The sequence below is a fragment of the Tamandua tetradactyla genome, chromosome 8 (genome assembly GCF_023851605.1).
Source record: "Tamandua tetradactyla isolate mTamTet1 chromosome 8, mTamTet1.pri, whole genome shotgun sequence".
Taxonomy (NCBI): domain Eukaryota; kingdom Metazoa; phylum Chordata; class Mammalia; order Pilosa; family Myrmecophagidae; genus Tamandua; species Tamandua tetradactyla.
This window is the reverse complement of record NC_135334.1, coordinates 37,304,322-37,321,393: the sequence shown is the minus strand read 5'-3', so window position 1 is coordinate 37,321,393 and position 17,072 is coordinate 37,304,322. Positions and strand designations below refer to the sequence as shown.

The 17,072-nt window shown below is 36.5% G+C and overlaps 1 long non-coding RNA gene across 4 annotated transcripts in view; it reads left to right on the top strand.

Annotated features, from left to right (window-relative positions):
- LOC143643339 (uncharacterized) overlaps nt 1-17,072 on the top strand; it is a 228,875-nt gene that overhangs the window by 170,490 nt on the left and 41,313 nt on the right. For 3 of the 4 annotated variants that reach the window (XR_013156229.1, XR_013156231.1, XR_013156228.1), the window contains exons 3-4: nt 290-433; nt 3,813-3,943. This is a non-coding gene — a long non-coding RNA (uncharacterized LOC143643339). The remainder of the gene's footprint in view (nt 1-289; nt 434-3,812; nt 3,944-17,072) is intronic. The other variant, XR_013156230.1, reaches the window with a different exon arrangement.

The window sequence follows — 17,072 nt, the reverse complement described above, 5'->3', positions numbered from 1 at the left end:
TTGCATACATATAGTATTCTATTTCAATATGGCATTAATCTGTGAAAATGTTTGTCTTGTAAATTAGTAATTGATTTAAAAAGTTTGTATTTTAAAAGTACTGATTAATGACCAAGGTCCCCCTGGAGAAACATCACTACTGGTAAAATGTGGGCATTTCATCCTGTTGTTTATTAATCTAGGCCATGTTCCTATAGGGGATTACTTATGAGGGTTGTGCACTGCTGAAATAAATCACAGATTAAGGATGAACTGGATACATACACAACAGATTATTCATGTATTCCAGGTTGAAAAAGAAAGTTGAGATCAGTAACCAAGAAACAACTAGTATCAGAGAAGTGGCTGAACAGATTAGGCATTTGATATGGAGAGAATAAATACAAACAAAAAGAGTAGAAGTTTTACCACCCAAGGACATTGAAAGAATAAGGTAAAATACATATCTGCATGAAAGCATGGTTTAGCATCTAAAGTTGTGTGGGCTCATTGTCCAGGTGTTTGATACATAGGATCAAAAACATTGGGTCAAACATATTGGGCTGCCAATAGGCACAGAGAAGAGTTATCTGTCCTATGACAGATGTCCTATCATCTGCCCTACTACAGAACTTCTCGAGAAACTTGGTGTATTAGTTAGGGTTCTCTAGAGAAACAGACTCAACAGAGAACCATCACAAATATAAAATTTATAGAAGTGTCTCACGTGACTGCAGAAATGCAGAATCCAAAATCCTCAAGGCAGGTTGTGGAGCTGACAATTCCGATGAGGGGTCTGGGCAAACTCCACAGGAGAGTCTTGCCGGCTGAAGCAGGGAGAGAGCCTGTCTCTTCTGAATCCTCCTTAAAAGCCTTCCAGTGATTAGATTGAGCATCACCTATTGCAGAAGACACTCCCCTTGGCTGATTACAAATGGAATCAGCTGTGGATGCAGCTGATATGATCATGATCTAATTCTATGAAATGTCCTCATTGCAACAGACAAGCCAACACTTGCCCAACCAGACAAACAGGTACCACTTGGCCAAGTTCACACATGAAACTGACCAGGACACTTGGGTAGTTGGCCAACCACTGTTGGGTGTCTCTTGACCCTTCAGAGCCTTGGAAATCATTCAGGACTTCACAAACTCACAATTATTTTCATAGCAATGTTCAGACATAGTTTTTGTTTACTGTGCTGAAATTTTCTCTGATAGTACAAAAACAATGGTAGATGCAACTCCTGGCAACTTACCAAAAATCAGTGTAGTTGCAACAAACAAACTGTACTATAATAATTGTATTTCCCACTACTGTGCAGCATAATTTAAAAAAATTACTTAAGAATGTTCTTGTTGAAGCCATGAAACATATAAGTGTCATTATATCTAGGCCTTTAAGTATGTCTTTTAATATTCTGCGTGACAAAATGAGAACTTTTTATAAAACTCTTCTGCTTCATGCAGAAATAAAATGCTTATCTTAAGGTAATTCTTTTTGAATTGTTTTAGTTACTAGCTAAACTAGATCCTGTTTTTGTGACCCTCTATTTACTTGAAATTACAGACTAACAAACTACGATTATTCAGAGGTGGGTAATTTACTGATATTATCTAAACAAAATTAAGCAAACCTGTCACTTTAAGTAAACAACTATTTTTTTTCTGCTAATGGTAAAATTCAAGTAAATTCTATGAAAAATTAGAGTTTTGGATAATTTGTATCTTCCATTGTGTGCCTGAGAGCTTCCCAGCACTTGAACATGTTTCTGTTGAGATTGCTGTTAGTATTAATAAATGATTTTTTATATTTAGTGAAATTTATCGAACTGTAAAAGGCCTTCTTAAGTCAATGAACCAATCTTTTCCAAATGACTTATGCATACTGTTTCAAAATTCCCAAGAATAAAAGATCCATTCAATATGCACAATAGAAAGTAGTTGGTATAATAGATATAAATTCATCTTTTCTGTTGTCATATAAAAATGAAATAAACATGCACCCACATGTACTTACTTATTATGCAACTTGCAAATCACAATACACATTTTCCTTCAGTTTCCCTACAGTTTCCAATGTCCCTATAACACTCATGGTCCATGTTGTGTAGAGAATCTTTGCACATAAGTTATACCTGTAAAGTTTGTTCAACATATTTCACTGATGTGGTCACTCTGCTGGTATTTTATAGCACCTTACTGTGGGGAATGCCACCTCTTACCTCATCTCAGCTGTCCAAATAACCACCATTCAAAATAAATCATATCATTTCATACATTTACTATCCAGCACTGTCCTAGGTAATTATTGCCTCTCAACAAGGATGTTCCCTTCAGATATAAATCTGAGCTTTTCAGTATCCACAAATACAAAATCCATAGGTCACTGTTACAATAAACTGTCAGTTAGCATTTATAATGTTGCAATGTAAACAACTTCAAAAATCTCTAAATTCTCCAGAGAGTTTCCTTGGAGTTATGGAATATATGAGGTGATTTAAACCTGAAGAGCATTGGTCAGTGCATCTTGGCATTTCTGCCATCACTGTTTATAATGACTCATTTATGAAATTATTGGCAAATGAAGTAACCAAACCTTAATCTCCCTTCAACTTTGAAAATACAATATCTGAACCAAATTACCTTTTCTTAAAAATAAATTTTAAATTTAGAAAACCATTGGGCACATTCGTGTGGAGTAGTTGACTGCTCATTTAAGCAATTTTGGAAGGTTTCTAGGCAAGTAATGTTGGTCAAGCATTTTCACTTAATGCACTTGTGAAGGGTAACATGTTTCCCTGGACTTTTCTTTTTTCTTCTTCTTCTTTTTTTTAATTTCATAAGAAACCTCTACTCCACTAACCTTTCTCACAGGAGCTCAATTTTATCCACTTAATAACTTTTGTTGCATGCTGCTAAACACCCTCGAGTTTTGTTTTGTTTTAAATACCATATGAAAATATTAGACAGATTCTGGACTACGCAAAAACCTTGCACCATGCCATTTATGGAAGCCGAATACCAGCCAAACACTTCAGTAGCAGTTACGCCACATTTTTCTGCTATAGAACAACTGGTTCCCATCTACAACATATTTTAAAAATTCCCTTCCTGGAGGACTTTAAGAATGAGGTAAATCAAATCCACATGCTGTGCCTGAATAAGATTAGTGAAGATGATAATTAGGCCATGAATCAAATAGTAATTCTAATATTTATTTATTTTAATTTACCTTTTGGTAGCATGTTTCAAAAGATTACTGAAGACAGATTTTTTTAATCCTGAGAATAACTGATTTGTTCTATGTGGTATTACTCTTAACAAGCAACAATCACATCTTCTAACACCACCTCTCACCCCATCTTGCAAACTATTTAATTTGATTCTGATTGATTGCCTCCAGAGATCCATTTTTATATGTCTATGACGTGGAAAGAATTTCGTTAGCTGTGTTACCTGAAAATCTCACAGTTTATTGGGAGATATAAGTGAAAACAGCTCTAAATATAAGTCAGACACATTGAATAAACCATACTTTGGAACCACTGATGTGAAAATAATTCATTCTATCTAGAAAATTAGGAAATGTTCGTGAAAGAGAAACAGTTGAGTTGGATGTTGAAAAATGAGATGAATACAGGCAGAAAAAGCAAGAGGAATAAATATATGGGGAGTTAAAGCATGTGATACATTTGGGAAAGGGAGAGTAACACAGGGATTAAATGCAGTTTGACTGGAAGTAGCAGAGGCTTGATAGAATCTAGGACCATAACACTGAGTAAAATGTACTATTAACATATATAGTAGTTGCAGAAATCTTATTTTTGCAGAACAGCAAGTATATCTAAAATGAAAGATATATGGGAGAAAAGCAGTGCAACATTTGAAGAGGTCCAAGCCAGACTGCAAAGTTTTCAATGAAATGATTAAGAATTGAGAGACAATCAAAATGTTTGAGGAGGTAAGTGAGATGATTAGATCTGTATTATGTAAAAACTGCAGTGAGGAAAGAAGGAGAAAGAGTGGACTCAAGAACAATGATCATTTTGTTAGAGGTGAGCAGGTGATATATGACAAGAATATGCAGTAGAACCGTAACAAAAGCATGGCTAAAACAGAACAGGTGCTATAGATACATTGTGGTAGAGCAGATATGAATTGATGATCACAGCAGATATTTTCATATCCCACCCATATCCCCTCAGCACTTCCTTTTCCCTGTACTCTGGCACAAGTTTCAGCTGCCTGCATAGCTTGATTCTGTCCTCTTTGATGAGTTGGCCACAAACATCAGGATCAACCGTCCCTTACAAATGACTAATGATAACTTTTAGAAAATTACTCCATCTCTCTTGTTCCATTGGTAAGATAATTCTGAAGTGCTTTTTCTGTTCTGTATTCCGAATTTCTCAAAAAGATTAAACTCCAGGTGACCAAATTGGCAATGCACTTTCTACTGGTGTTCTTCTTTTCCTCATGTCACTTATCTTCTCCCTAAAGTTTTTGCTTTTCCTGAGATAATTTACCAAATACACTACTTGCACTTAAATTATATTGTCAGGAACTGCTTCTAGGCAGTTGTGCTGTAAAGAGCCCTGCAGATTCTCAGTCAGATGCTAACAAAGGATACTGTGGGTTGTGATATCTGATGTGACTTAACATCGGAATGGCAAATACTCTCACCTGAGAAGAATTAGGAAACGATAGGGGTGAAATTCTTTTCTAAGAGGCTGTAAGGAAGAATCAGATCCCTGCCTTTTTGAGCTTCTACAAGTCATCCACATTCTTTGGCTCATGCCCCCTTTCCTCCATCATTAAAACTAGCAATGTTCTCTCTGACCATTGTCCCATGGTCACATTCCCCTCTGATAACATCCAGGAAAGATTCTTTGCTCTCATGGACCCATGTGATTAGATTGGCCCACCTGGATATCTAGGATAGTCTCACCTTAAGGTGTTTGATTTAACCACATCTGCAAAGTCCCTTTTGTCATGTAAGGTAACATATTCACAGTTTCCAGACATTAGGATGTGGACATTTTTGCCTACCACAGAGATACCAGGATGATGGTAATTATAAAGACTGTGTGATTTGATTGTGTTAAGTGTCATCAAAACATTAAAAGAAAAGAATGTCAAACTCAGAGCAGCTGATAAAGAATTCAGTTTAGGATGTAGTAAAAAGCAAACTCATTATAGAGACATTTAGAGACCCTCATTTCCGGCAGCCAGAGGGCAAACTAAACTGAAAATTAGACTGGAATCTTATTGTGTAGGAAAAAAGTTAGATTCACAATTCCAAAAAGTCTCCTACATTAAAGACAAGAACAAAATAGGGAAAGAGTGGGACACTGAGATAAGGGATTGGAACATAATAGTGGATGTCTTTGAAAACATTGAGTATCCAAATTCCCCTGAAACTTCTGGGACTGTAAGAATGAGTAGGCCGTACAGTTATTTGTATGCTTTAGGTAATCAGTAGCTATTGGCCAGAAGCATCTCTTTCTTGTCACAGAAACATCTCCATGGAGAAAAATCAAACATGGCAGTTTGCTTCCTCCAGATAAACTGTGAGATGATGCTCTTTTAAGCTGTTTTGGGTAATTTGTTACACAGCAATAAATAATTAATATAATGTTCAAAAGAAAGAAACCACTGTAGAGAAAGAACTGTATTCAAATGAATGCAATGAATTTTCCAATAGTGGTAAAGGAGACTTTTTCCTTGTCTACCCCACTGCTTCTAAAATAGACCAGTGAATGGGCTAGTTATGGTGAAAGGATTAAAGACTATACAATGGAACAAAAACATGGACTTCCTCTCACCAAGACTGCTAATAGCTATTGCTGCTGTTGAATAAATGAATGGTTTGCGTCAGAGATCAACCTGGGTTTCAAGATGGTGCCATTATTTTGTGACAGTAACCAACTATGAGTGGCAATTGAGTACATCAGATCCTTTTAATCCAAGAGTGAGAAGCAATTTTTATTACTGAGACTGATGTGCTTTCTGGGTATAGGTTTGTCTTCACTGCCTCAGCTAAAATCACTATACAAAGCTCAAAAAATATCTACTTCAAGATCATGGGACTTCTCAAAATCTGGGTTTAGCCTAATAGACCTGTTTTGCAGTGGGCAATAGAGATTATGCATATCAGTTATGGCCTTGGGACAAATTGTTGCAGCAGAGACTGTAATAGCTCAACTAGCCAATCCTGCTTTTAGTTTTTTTGTGTACTTATGACCACTTACCTACCATTATGAATAATTAGTGATAGAATAAATCAAAATAAATATAGGGTCAGAATGGATCTGTGTGTGCAAGCGGTAGAATGTAAGAAATGCTTTTAGTATCCATGTAGGAAATGTTTTTAGTATTCCATCAATATGCCCTTGGCAGATAATATTTCCCTGCTCCCCACATGGCTTCCAATTGCTAAATAAATATGAGTGTTTCCTGGAGGTTTTCTCTGATCTCTATAGTATGTCCTGCTTAAATCTGAGACACTTCTAATCCTAGAAGTGCATGGAACAAATGTTCTTAGGTGTCTACAGTGTAACTTGCTTAAGCATATATCTTTTATTGACTTCCTTGCCTTCCCTGTCTCATTTTCCATTCTCATGGCGATTACTGGCATCAATTTTGAAATACAGTTTGAACAGAATGAAATTGTTGATATTTTATCATTTTTTATGTGTAAAAATGGAAGTTTCATGTAGATCAACCTAATCCTTTCACTCAAATCCTAGTCCCAGAGTCTGTTCCAAAGAACCCAGTCTAAGATAATTTATAGGAGCAGGAGATATGGAAGAATAGGAGAAATAAATTATCACTGGGTGTAGCAAACCACATGGCAAAGCCTACTCCAAAGTGGTATTGAAGTAGCAAATTACAAAGCAAAGTTGAGCATAGAGAGAGGAGGGAGGTATTGGCATCATTTTTTTTGTAATCAATCTAAAACATCAGCAAACAGATGTTTTTTCACTTACAGTTTTAAAATATAAGTATAAAATGTGCAAAAGTCAAGAAGCACCATTTGAGAAAAACATGAAAGACATATCAAAAGCAACCTAACTATCAATAAATTTAGAGAAGGGCTCAGAAAAAGGAAAATAAAATATATTTGATGAAGAGCACACAGCATTGTCTCTGACAAAATTTCAGTCTACATGTCTGTATATGATACAACTGCATATATTGCTTAGATATTACTTACATTTATCTGAAGTTAATCTTTTCTTATTGTGACAATTATTTCTTTGGAGTAAGCTTTGAGTGATTTGGTCACAGTCAGACGGATGTGGATGAAAATGATGTAGACCTGACATTAACAGGATTTCATGTATTCATTCAGCCTCTCCTTCTCTGCCATCATGAAGTTGAAGTTTATATACTTCTGATATCATAGACCAAAAATTGAAGAATTTCCCCCTACTTGCCTCAGATTGAGTCAATAATAGACTATAACTGTGTTAAACCACTAAAATTTCAGAGTTAATTTGTTATCACAGCATAACTTAGCCTAACCTAATAGCCATTTGGAGAAAAAAAGAAAGTAATATATTTCTCAATAGATGGGCTTAGTAGAATGAAAATAGCAGAAAATTAAATGAGGAAGTAGAAAACTGACTTAAACAGTTCTCTCAAAATGAAATGCAAAAGGAGAAAGAGATGTGACATAAGGAGAAAGAGTTAATATATACAGAGAATTGATCCAGAGCGTCCAACACTGTTTCCAGTGTGTTCAGGAAAGAGAATGGAGATTAAAAAAAAATCTACAACAACTAAAGAAAGTAGAAATCTATGTGCTGAAGATTGCCTCAAGGCTTCAAACTGAAAAGTACCACAGAATGCCAAAGCACAAATAGTAGAGTGAAAGGAAAAATCAACAAGCTGGAGGATCTAAAATAAAAGGTTATTTGGATTTCAGGATTGGGAACATGCCATTTCAAGAACATGTCAAAAAATAATGACTATGTAAAAGAAGTCATTATTAAAAGAAGATAATGGAATAAACACAGAGAGAAGCAGAAATGAGACCATGTGTTCACAGAGAAATGAAGAGAGGTTAAGATTCCTGTGGGATTTCCAGGACTTGTGAGTTCTGGCTAAGCTATGCTTTCTGACCTTATATCCCAAGAGATTTCTTTTTATCCTTCTTTTAGTTTGCCTACTTAGAGTTCACTATGCATTGCAACAAAAGAGCGATGTGTAGTATAAGCATATACAACATTTCTTAATTTAATCCATGTTTAACTCTTCAGTTTTCTCTCACAACCTTTAAAATTTATTCCTCTTTAATCATTCCTAATATCAAACCACTTTCCTGGTGGTGAGGTATCCTGCCTTTTCAAACATACTTGCTTTTAAACTTGACATTTCTTCTGCCTGTAGAGACTTTTTCTCCACCTGGCAGATTCATGTTTATTCCTTAATACTCAGTTCCATTATATTCAATCCCTTTGAAACTTTCCCTAACTCACTGAAGCAGATTTAGTGGCTGCTTTTTTCTGTTCCCTGGCCTCGTGATAACATATCTCTAAAATTTCACTAGGCAGCAATGCGTTAATTTTGTTACATATCTGTGTTTCTTATCAGACTGAGTTCTTGAGTGAAATTCCATGCCTATTCACTGATGTATACTCAGTGCTTACCACATGCTTGGCATATGGTTCATGCTCAACAAATGGACAACTAAATAAACAGTCCTGGTTAAATTAAATAGCAAGGCAACTGTTTGCTTTTAATTATTTGATTCTGTGACATGCGATTCATAAAATATTGAATCTGGGAACAGATCAATTATGATTTCATTTCATTATATTACTAAAATGGTAAAATGACTTTAAATTTCATTACATTCATTGATTTATTTAGCCTGATAATATAATCAAACTAAAGAATTTAAGGTCAGGAGATTTGTGAGGACCATTAATTCAACAACCACCAAGGCATATGACAGCCCTCAAGGCAGTTCAAGAGCTGCTAGCCTTACCAACTGCTTCTGGAAATGTCTGCCAAGTAGTCAGGCACTGTGGAAAAAGCAGTTGTACCCCATATGACAATTTCCAGTGGTCTATCGAGTTTCCTTGTGCCAGACTGAGAAGACAGAGAGAAATTTTTACTGTTTTCATAAATATTTCAATAGAAAGCACATGCAGCCACTATTTAAACCTTTAGTTTTTGTCTCCCAGAACAACAGGCCTAGTTCTATTGCCTATACGCAAATAGTAACCAGGAACAAAATTATAGATGGATATTATATCTGTTTTGAGGAGTTTGAGGGCATTGCCTAGTTTTGCATTTCACAGAAAATTTAATCTGTAGTACAGATATTGTCTCAGTCTTTGAAAATATAGTTAATCAAATCCATAAACACCCACACACATAAATACTCTTTTGGCTTGAACTTTACATGATCTTACTGCAATGAAAAAATATTTCAAAAAATTATATGATAGTAACCTTTATTCAAATTCTTTATTTGTCCTAAAATTATGGACTAAATAAAAACTAGCATAGAATTCTTACTCCTTTGTTTTGATAAATAATAGGAAATAGTTTGTTGAGAATACTTCAAGAATATTTTTGCAAATTTAAACAAATAGGCTGAAATCACATTCTAAACCAAAGGAAAAGATCAACTTGTGGTTTTAAATTCAACTTTGCAAGTAGACTCTTTAGCCATTTACCGCTCAGTTTTAAAGAAAAGGAAGCAGCATTATGATGAGAACGGTAACTTTGGTATTTGGTTGACCTCTGAAACAAAAATCATTTTGCCTGCCTGTTTCTTCACTCATCAACCCAGGGACAGCTGCTCAGTTTCTCAAACAGGAGGAGGTTTTAGTATGTTATTTCATTTTTATTAAGGTATGATTTGCATACTTCATGTAAAATTTAAGCATTTTAGTGTACGGCTCTATTGACAAATGTATATATTCATGTAAATAGCAATAAAATAAAAATATATGGTAACTTAGTTTTGTTACCTTAAAATATTTGACCATGTCCCTTTGTAGTCACACCGTAATGACCCCTCACATTCCTTCCCAGACTGTTGAGACCTCTGGTCTGTTTTCTGTCCCTACACTTTTGTATGTTCCCAGAATGTAAGACAAATAAAAGTCATTTAGTATGCAACCTTTCAAGCCTGTCTTTTGGTACTTAGTATTATGAATTTGAGATTTATCCATACTGTTTTATGTATCAGAAGTTTGTTTCTTGTTATTGCTGGCTAATATTTCATTTTAGGACCATTCCTGTCAACCCTAAAAAACACCTAGGATATTATATGAGATTCTACAAAGGTTCCATGCACTAAGATTACTTTCCAGAAGCCTCCAGCCTCCAGATCGGTCCCTGGACCAGATGAGTCCTGAAATGCAGAGAGGCCAGCCTCTCCAGAACATCAACTATTTCCATCCCCCTATCCCACATTATTGACTGCCCCTTCCAACATGAAAAAGTTAGAATGAACATAGCCCAAATACCCCTCAAGAGTGGGAGAAAGATCAAAGGAGATGATGGCATTATACAGAGAAGGTTGGGTTTAACAAATGAGTATCGTTGCTGAATCATTATATTAAGATTTCATTTAGTCTCCAATGTCTTGGAGCAGCTAGTAGTAAAAGCCTAAAATTGATTGTAACCCATGCCAGACTCTGAGATCTGTTCTACAACTCATTGTTGCAATGTGCTTTAAAATTTATTGCTTTTGTTGTATATATGTTATTTTTCACAACAAAGCAGATTGTGATGATAAATGCACAGTTATATGATGATACTGTGAACCATTGATTGCACAATGGTATTAATTACATGGTATGTGAATATATTATATATGTCAATAAAATCGCATTAAAATTTTAAAAACATTTCATTTTATAGTGCCATAAATTGGCTTATCCATTCACTGCTTGATGAATATTTGGGTTGTTTCCAGTTTGGGGCAATTATGAATGAAGCCATATAAACACTCACATATAGGTTTTCATATGAATAAAAGTACTCATTTCTCTTGGGTAAATACTTACAGTGGGATTGTTCAGCTGTATTGTAAGAGTATGTCAGCCTTTCCAGGCCTGAGTCCTTTGCCATGGCCCGGTATTTCTGGTCAATACCCAGTGGAGCGTTGTGGAGAAGGGCCTGAGAAGGTGACTAAAATACCATGTGCTATGACTCCAGGGGTTCTATACTCTCATGCCAGCCTGCACTCCACATCTAGCAATTAGTTTAAAACATAACTGAATAGTTACCAGTTTGTATTGCACCTGGCATCTCTTCCTTCTGTGCTCAGCCACAGGTATCCTGGGATCATGGCCTGCCTTTGCCAGAAGATTTCTATCTTTCTTTAGATTTCAGTATACTGGATTGCCATGCAACCCCAGTTTTCTTATGGGTTTGATAAAAAGTGATTTTGTAGTCTATCCCTTTATTCCTTGTTGTTAGAATGGAAGCAGCTCTCCTTCTGGTTTTTTCCATCCTAGCTGCTGCTGAGCTAAATTGAGATTTTTATGGGACCAGATTATAATTTCTGGTGACACAAAACCTTTAGGTAAGGGAGAGCTGCCCAGTCAGTGAAGGTGAGCCTTGGCAGAAATGCTTTGAAAATTTTAAATGCAAATTCATCTTTTCAGCTTAGTCATCTTGGGAACCTAAGAAGGTAGCCTCTGGGGGTGTTTAAGAGCTTTCCAAAACTAAAAATAAAACCAAAAAGAAAGGAAAATTACTACTGTAATTGTCATGAGGACAGAACTGGGTATAAAGTGGAGACTTTTTCATGTATCTTAGTCAGGGGAACTTGTTTTAAAAAGCTAGTGAGGAAAAGCCACCATTTTACTGGACCCTCTCCTCTTTGTCATGTTAGTTGGGTATGATTACTTATTTTTCCTTTTCATCACATATTGTTTGTCAAAATAAAGACCCAGAATTTAACGTCACCCTATTACTGGCAAAATCCTTCATGTTCCACAAGAAACAAACTAAATATTTTTTTGTTTATTCTTCCTTTCAATGGAAATCCATTCTGTACCTCTATGTTGTAGGGTGGTGGGTATTACTCTCTTTGCTTTCCTTCTTTGATTACAGAACTCCTATTTTATTCACAGTTTTCATTTTCTCCAGATGTTCCCAAACACCCCCTAGACAAAATCCTGTCATTTTAATTGGAATATAAGAGACTTTACAATCTCTTTCCTTTTAAGCTTTCCACCCTCATCTCTGGTCGTTGCCTCTCACAAAGATTGCTCTGCACCAACATCAAATGGCTCCTGGAATCCTTCACATACCATGCTGTCCCTCTTCTCCATATCTTGCCTCAAAATGACTTCTTTACTAAGAAGCCTGAAGGCCCCTCCTCCAAGAAGCCTTACCTGATTCCTGCATGTTTTATATTCAGTGCTGAATATGACCTCTTTAGCACGCTCAACTGAACACACATGGTAAAGTGATCATTTGCTCTTTTTTTCATTTTAATCTGTCCCTTTGTATTCTGGGCTTCTTGAAAGCAGGGGTTGTTTTATTTGACATTATTTTCTTTGGACAATGATGAACACATTCAATGAATATTTCTGACATTTCCCCTATAAGACAGTGGTTTTCTTGAGTAAAGCTCTAATATATATCAATATATAGGTTATTAGGTATTTTCCTCTTGAGAAACATGAAAATGAGCTTGGGAAATGATTTGAAGAAAAGGCCTACAGAAGGGTAGATGGCCTGGGAATGGCTGCAGGGGTGAAATGACAACACTGGAATCAGCCATGGATTGTGAGGTCAAAAGGGATCATACTTAAAATATACTTATTGCCAAGACATTTACCAGCTTTTTATAAAGAAGTGAAATGTATATGTCACCTTTAAAAATAATGGTCAGGGGGCCCAAGATGGTGGCTTAGTGAGGAGTGGGATTTAGTTCCTCCTCCAGAGCAGTTAGTAAATAGCCAGGAACAGCACAGAACAACTTCTGGAGCCACATCAGTGATCAGAAACACAGTATACACCAGTCTGAACCAGGTGGGCTGGCTGTGAGCCCACCCAGAATGGCAAGGTCCCCAAACTGTGGTGGCCAGTGCCCCTCCTCCACAAACTGCCTCCTAGAGGGGAAAGGAAAGACAGTTTACCAGCAGCAGGGGCTGAGCACAATCAAACTCCAATTGTGGAATTAATTAACAAATTCTGACTAAAAATAGGCCACCAGCTCAGCTGAACCTCAAGTAAAAGTGGAGGTCACTGGTTTTTGCCCCAGTGCAGAGGGAGCAAGGCTGATGGAAACAGAAAAAAAAAAAAAAAACCATAGAGGGTTTTTTGGATTTGAAAAGGTTTGGGACCTGAAGGAAAGGAGGGGGCACAGAGGACCTGGAGATGCACAGAGTAATGTACCAACTTAAGCTCTTGATTGGCAAACCTGAGGAACAGGTGTCCTGCTCTGAAAAGGATTTTTCTGTTTCGTTTTGGTGGCTGTATTTCTATGGCTTGACTGCTCTTTGGATACAACTGCAAGGCTTCTAGGGCTCCACTGCCCCAGGCATAGGCAGAATTAAGCTTGTTTGAGTTTTTGTCTGGAGCCTGTGCTTTCCCCTGGAGAGGGGTGGGGTCCAGCTCAGGTGGAATCCCTCCCTCAAGGAGTTCAGACCATAGGGTCTGGAACGTGAAGCAAATAAAACAAGCCTACAACCTCTCCTCTGTCTCCACCATGTCCCCTACAGGGAGAGTCTGCTGAAGTTAAAGGTAACGCATCACCTTATGCTAGTGGGACCTGCAGACAGTCAAGCACCACATACTGGGCAGGATAGGAAAAATGGAGAGCCCAGAGGCTTCATAGGAAAGTCTTTCAATCTTCTGGGTCTCATCCTCAGGGAAAACTGACACAGGTGACTCTTTCCTCCTGACAGGAGGCCAGGTTGGTCTGGGAAAATCTGGCTGGGGTCTATAATACCTAAGTAGAACCTCCTAAGTGTGTGTGTGGGGGGAGGCACCATACAGGCAGGGCAGGAAACAAGAAAACAAGAAGTGAAAAATTCTGATCTGTTAAACAAAACCTAAGCTAGAGGTCCAGAATAAGCTGAACTGAATATCAAAAAACAGGTAGACAACAAAGTCATCCAGCAAGAAAATCCTAGGTGAAAAAAGTGAAAATAATCTAATTAAGGTAATTAAATGCCTAGACACCAGCAAAAAATAATGAATTGTACTAGGAAAATTGAAGATATGGCCCAGACAAAGGAACAAACCAACAATTCAAAGGAGATACAGGAGTTGGAACAATTAATTCAGAATGTTTGAACAGACAAGGAAAACCTCATAAAAAATCAAATCAGTAAATTGAGGGAGGATATAAAGAATGCAAGGAATTAACAAAAAGAAGAAATCAAAATTCTGAAGAACAAATCACAGAACTTATGGGAATGAAAGGCACAGCAGAAGAGATGAAAAAATAATGGAAACCTACAATGTTGGATGTCAAGAAGCAGAAGACAAGATTAGTGAAATGGAGGATGGAACATCTGAAATCCAACAAGCAAAAGAAAATGTAGGGAAAAGAATGGAAAAATATGAGCAGGGTTCAGGGAATTGAATGACAATATGAAGCACATGAATATATGTGTTGTGGGTGTCCCAGAAGGAGAAAAGAAAGGAAAAGGAGGAGAAAGACTAATGGAGGAAATTATCACTGAAAATTTCCCAACTCTTATGAAAGATTTAAAATTACAGATCCAAGAAGTACAGGGTACTCCAAACAGAATAGACCCAAATAGATGTACTCCAAGACACTTACTAATCAGAATGTCAGAAGTCAAAGAGAAAGAGAAAATCTTGAAAGCAGCAAGAGAAAAGCAATCCATTACATACAAGGAAAGCCCAATAAGACCGTGCATAGGTTTCTTAGCAGAAACCATGGAGACAAGAAGACAGTGGCATGATATATTTAAATTACTAAAAGAGAAAAACTGCCAACCAAGAATTTTATATCCAGCAAAATTGTCCTTCAAATATGAGGGAGAAATTAAAATATTTGCAGTTAAAAATCACTGAGAGAATTTGTGACCAAGAGACAAGCTCTGCAAAAAATATCAAAGGGAGCACTAGAGACAGATAGGAAAAGACAGGAGAGAGAGTGTGGAGAAGAGTATAGAAACGAAGACTATCAGTAAAGGTAAAAAGAAGGAAAATTAGATATGACATATAAAATCCAAAAGGCAAAATGGTAGAAGAAAGTACTGCCCTTACAGTAATAACACTAAATGTTAATGGATTAAACTCCTGTCAAAAGACATAGACTGGCAGAATGGATTAAAAAACAGGACCCATCTATATGCTGTCTGCAGGAAATACATCCTAGACCCAAGGATAAACATAGGTTGAAAGTGAAAGGTTGGGGAAAGATATTTCACGCAAACAACAATCAGAAAAGAGCAGGTGTATCCAACAATTTATTGTATCCAACAAATTAGACTTCAAATGTAAAACCGTTAAAAGAGACAAAGAAGAACACTATGTATTAATAAAAGGAACAATTCAACAAGAAAGGCATAACAATCATAAATATTTATGCACCGAGCCAGAATGCTCCAAGATACATGAGGCAAACACTGAAAATAGGAAATAAACACATCTACCATAATAGTTGGACGCTTCAATTCCCCACTCTCATCAATGGACAGAACATCTAGACAGAAGATCAATAAAGAAACAGGGAGCTTGAATAATACAATAAATGAGCTAGACTTAACAGACATTTATAGAACATTATACCCCACAACAGCAAGATATAACTTTTTCTCAAATGCTCATGGTTCATTCTCAAAGACAGACCATATGCTGGGTCACAAAGCATGTCTCAATAAATTTAAAAAGATGGAAATCATACAAAACACTTTCTCAGATCATAAGGGAATGAAGTTGGGAAACAATAATAGGCAGAGTGCCAGAAAATTCACAAATATATGGAGGCTCAACAACACACTTTAAACAACCTTGATGGACTCTTAGCAAGGTTGACAAAAAGAAGAAGAAAGAAGATGCAAATAAAATCAGAAATGGAAGAGGGGACATAACCACTGACTCCACAGAAATAAAGAAAGTAATTAGAGGATACTATGAACAACTTTATGCTAATAAACTCAACAATTGTTATGGTCAGGTTCATGTGTCAACTTGGCCAGGTGGTGGTACTTGTTTATCTGGTTGGGCAAGTGTTGGCCTATCTATTGCTATGAAGACATTTCATAGAATTAAATCATGATCATATTGGATACATTAAAAGTTGATTCCATTTGTAATCAGCCAAAGGGAGTGTTTTCTTTAATGAGTGATGCTTAATCTAATCACTGGAAGCCTTTTAAGGAGGATTCAGAAGAGACAGGCTCTTTTCCTGCTTTGACCGGTGAACCTCTCCTGTGGAGTTCGTCCAGACCCTCCATCAGAATCATCAGCTTCACAGCCTGCCATACAGATTTTGGACTCTATGTTCCCACGGTTATGTGAGATACTTTTATAAATTTTATATTTATGAATATTTCCTGTTGATTCTGTTTCTCTAAAGAACCCTAACTAATACAACAATGTAGATGAAATGTACAACTTCCTAGAAAGTCATGAACAACCAACATTGACTCAAGAAGAAATAGACGACCTCAACAAATGAATCCAAGTAAAGAAATTGAATCAGTCATTAAGAAGCTCCCCAAAAAGAAAAGACCAGGACTAGATAAGTTCACAAGAGAATTCTACCAAACATTCAAGAAAAAATTAGTACCAATTCTGCTCAAACTCTTCAAAAAAATTGAAGAGGGAAAGCTACCTAACTCATTCTATGAAGCCAACATGACCCTTATATCAAAGTCAGACAAAGATATTACAAAAAAAGAAAACTATGGACCAATCTCTCTTATGAATATAGATGCAAAAATCCTCAACAGAATTCTTGCAAATCGAATCCAGCAGCATATTAAAAGAATTATATACCATGACCAAGCAGGATTCATCCCAGGTATGCAAGGATGGTTCAACATAATAAAATCAATTAATGTAATACACCATATCAACAAATCAAAGGAGAAAAACCACATGATCATCTTGATTGATGCAGA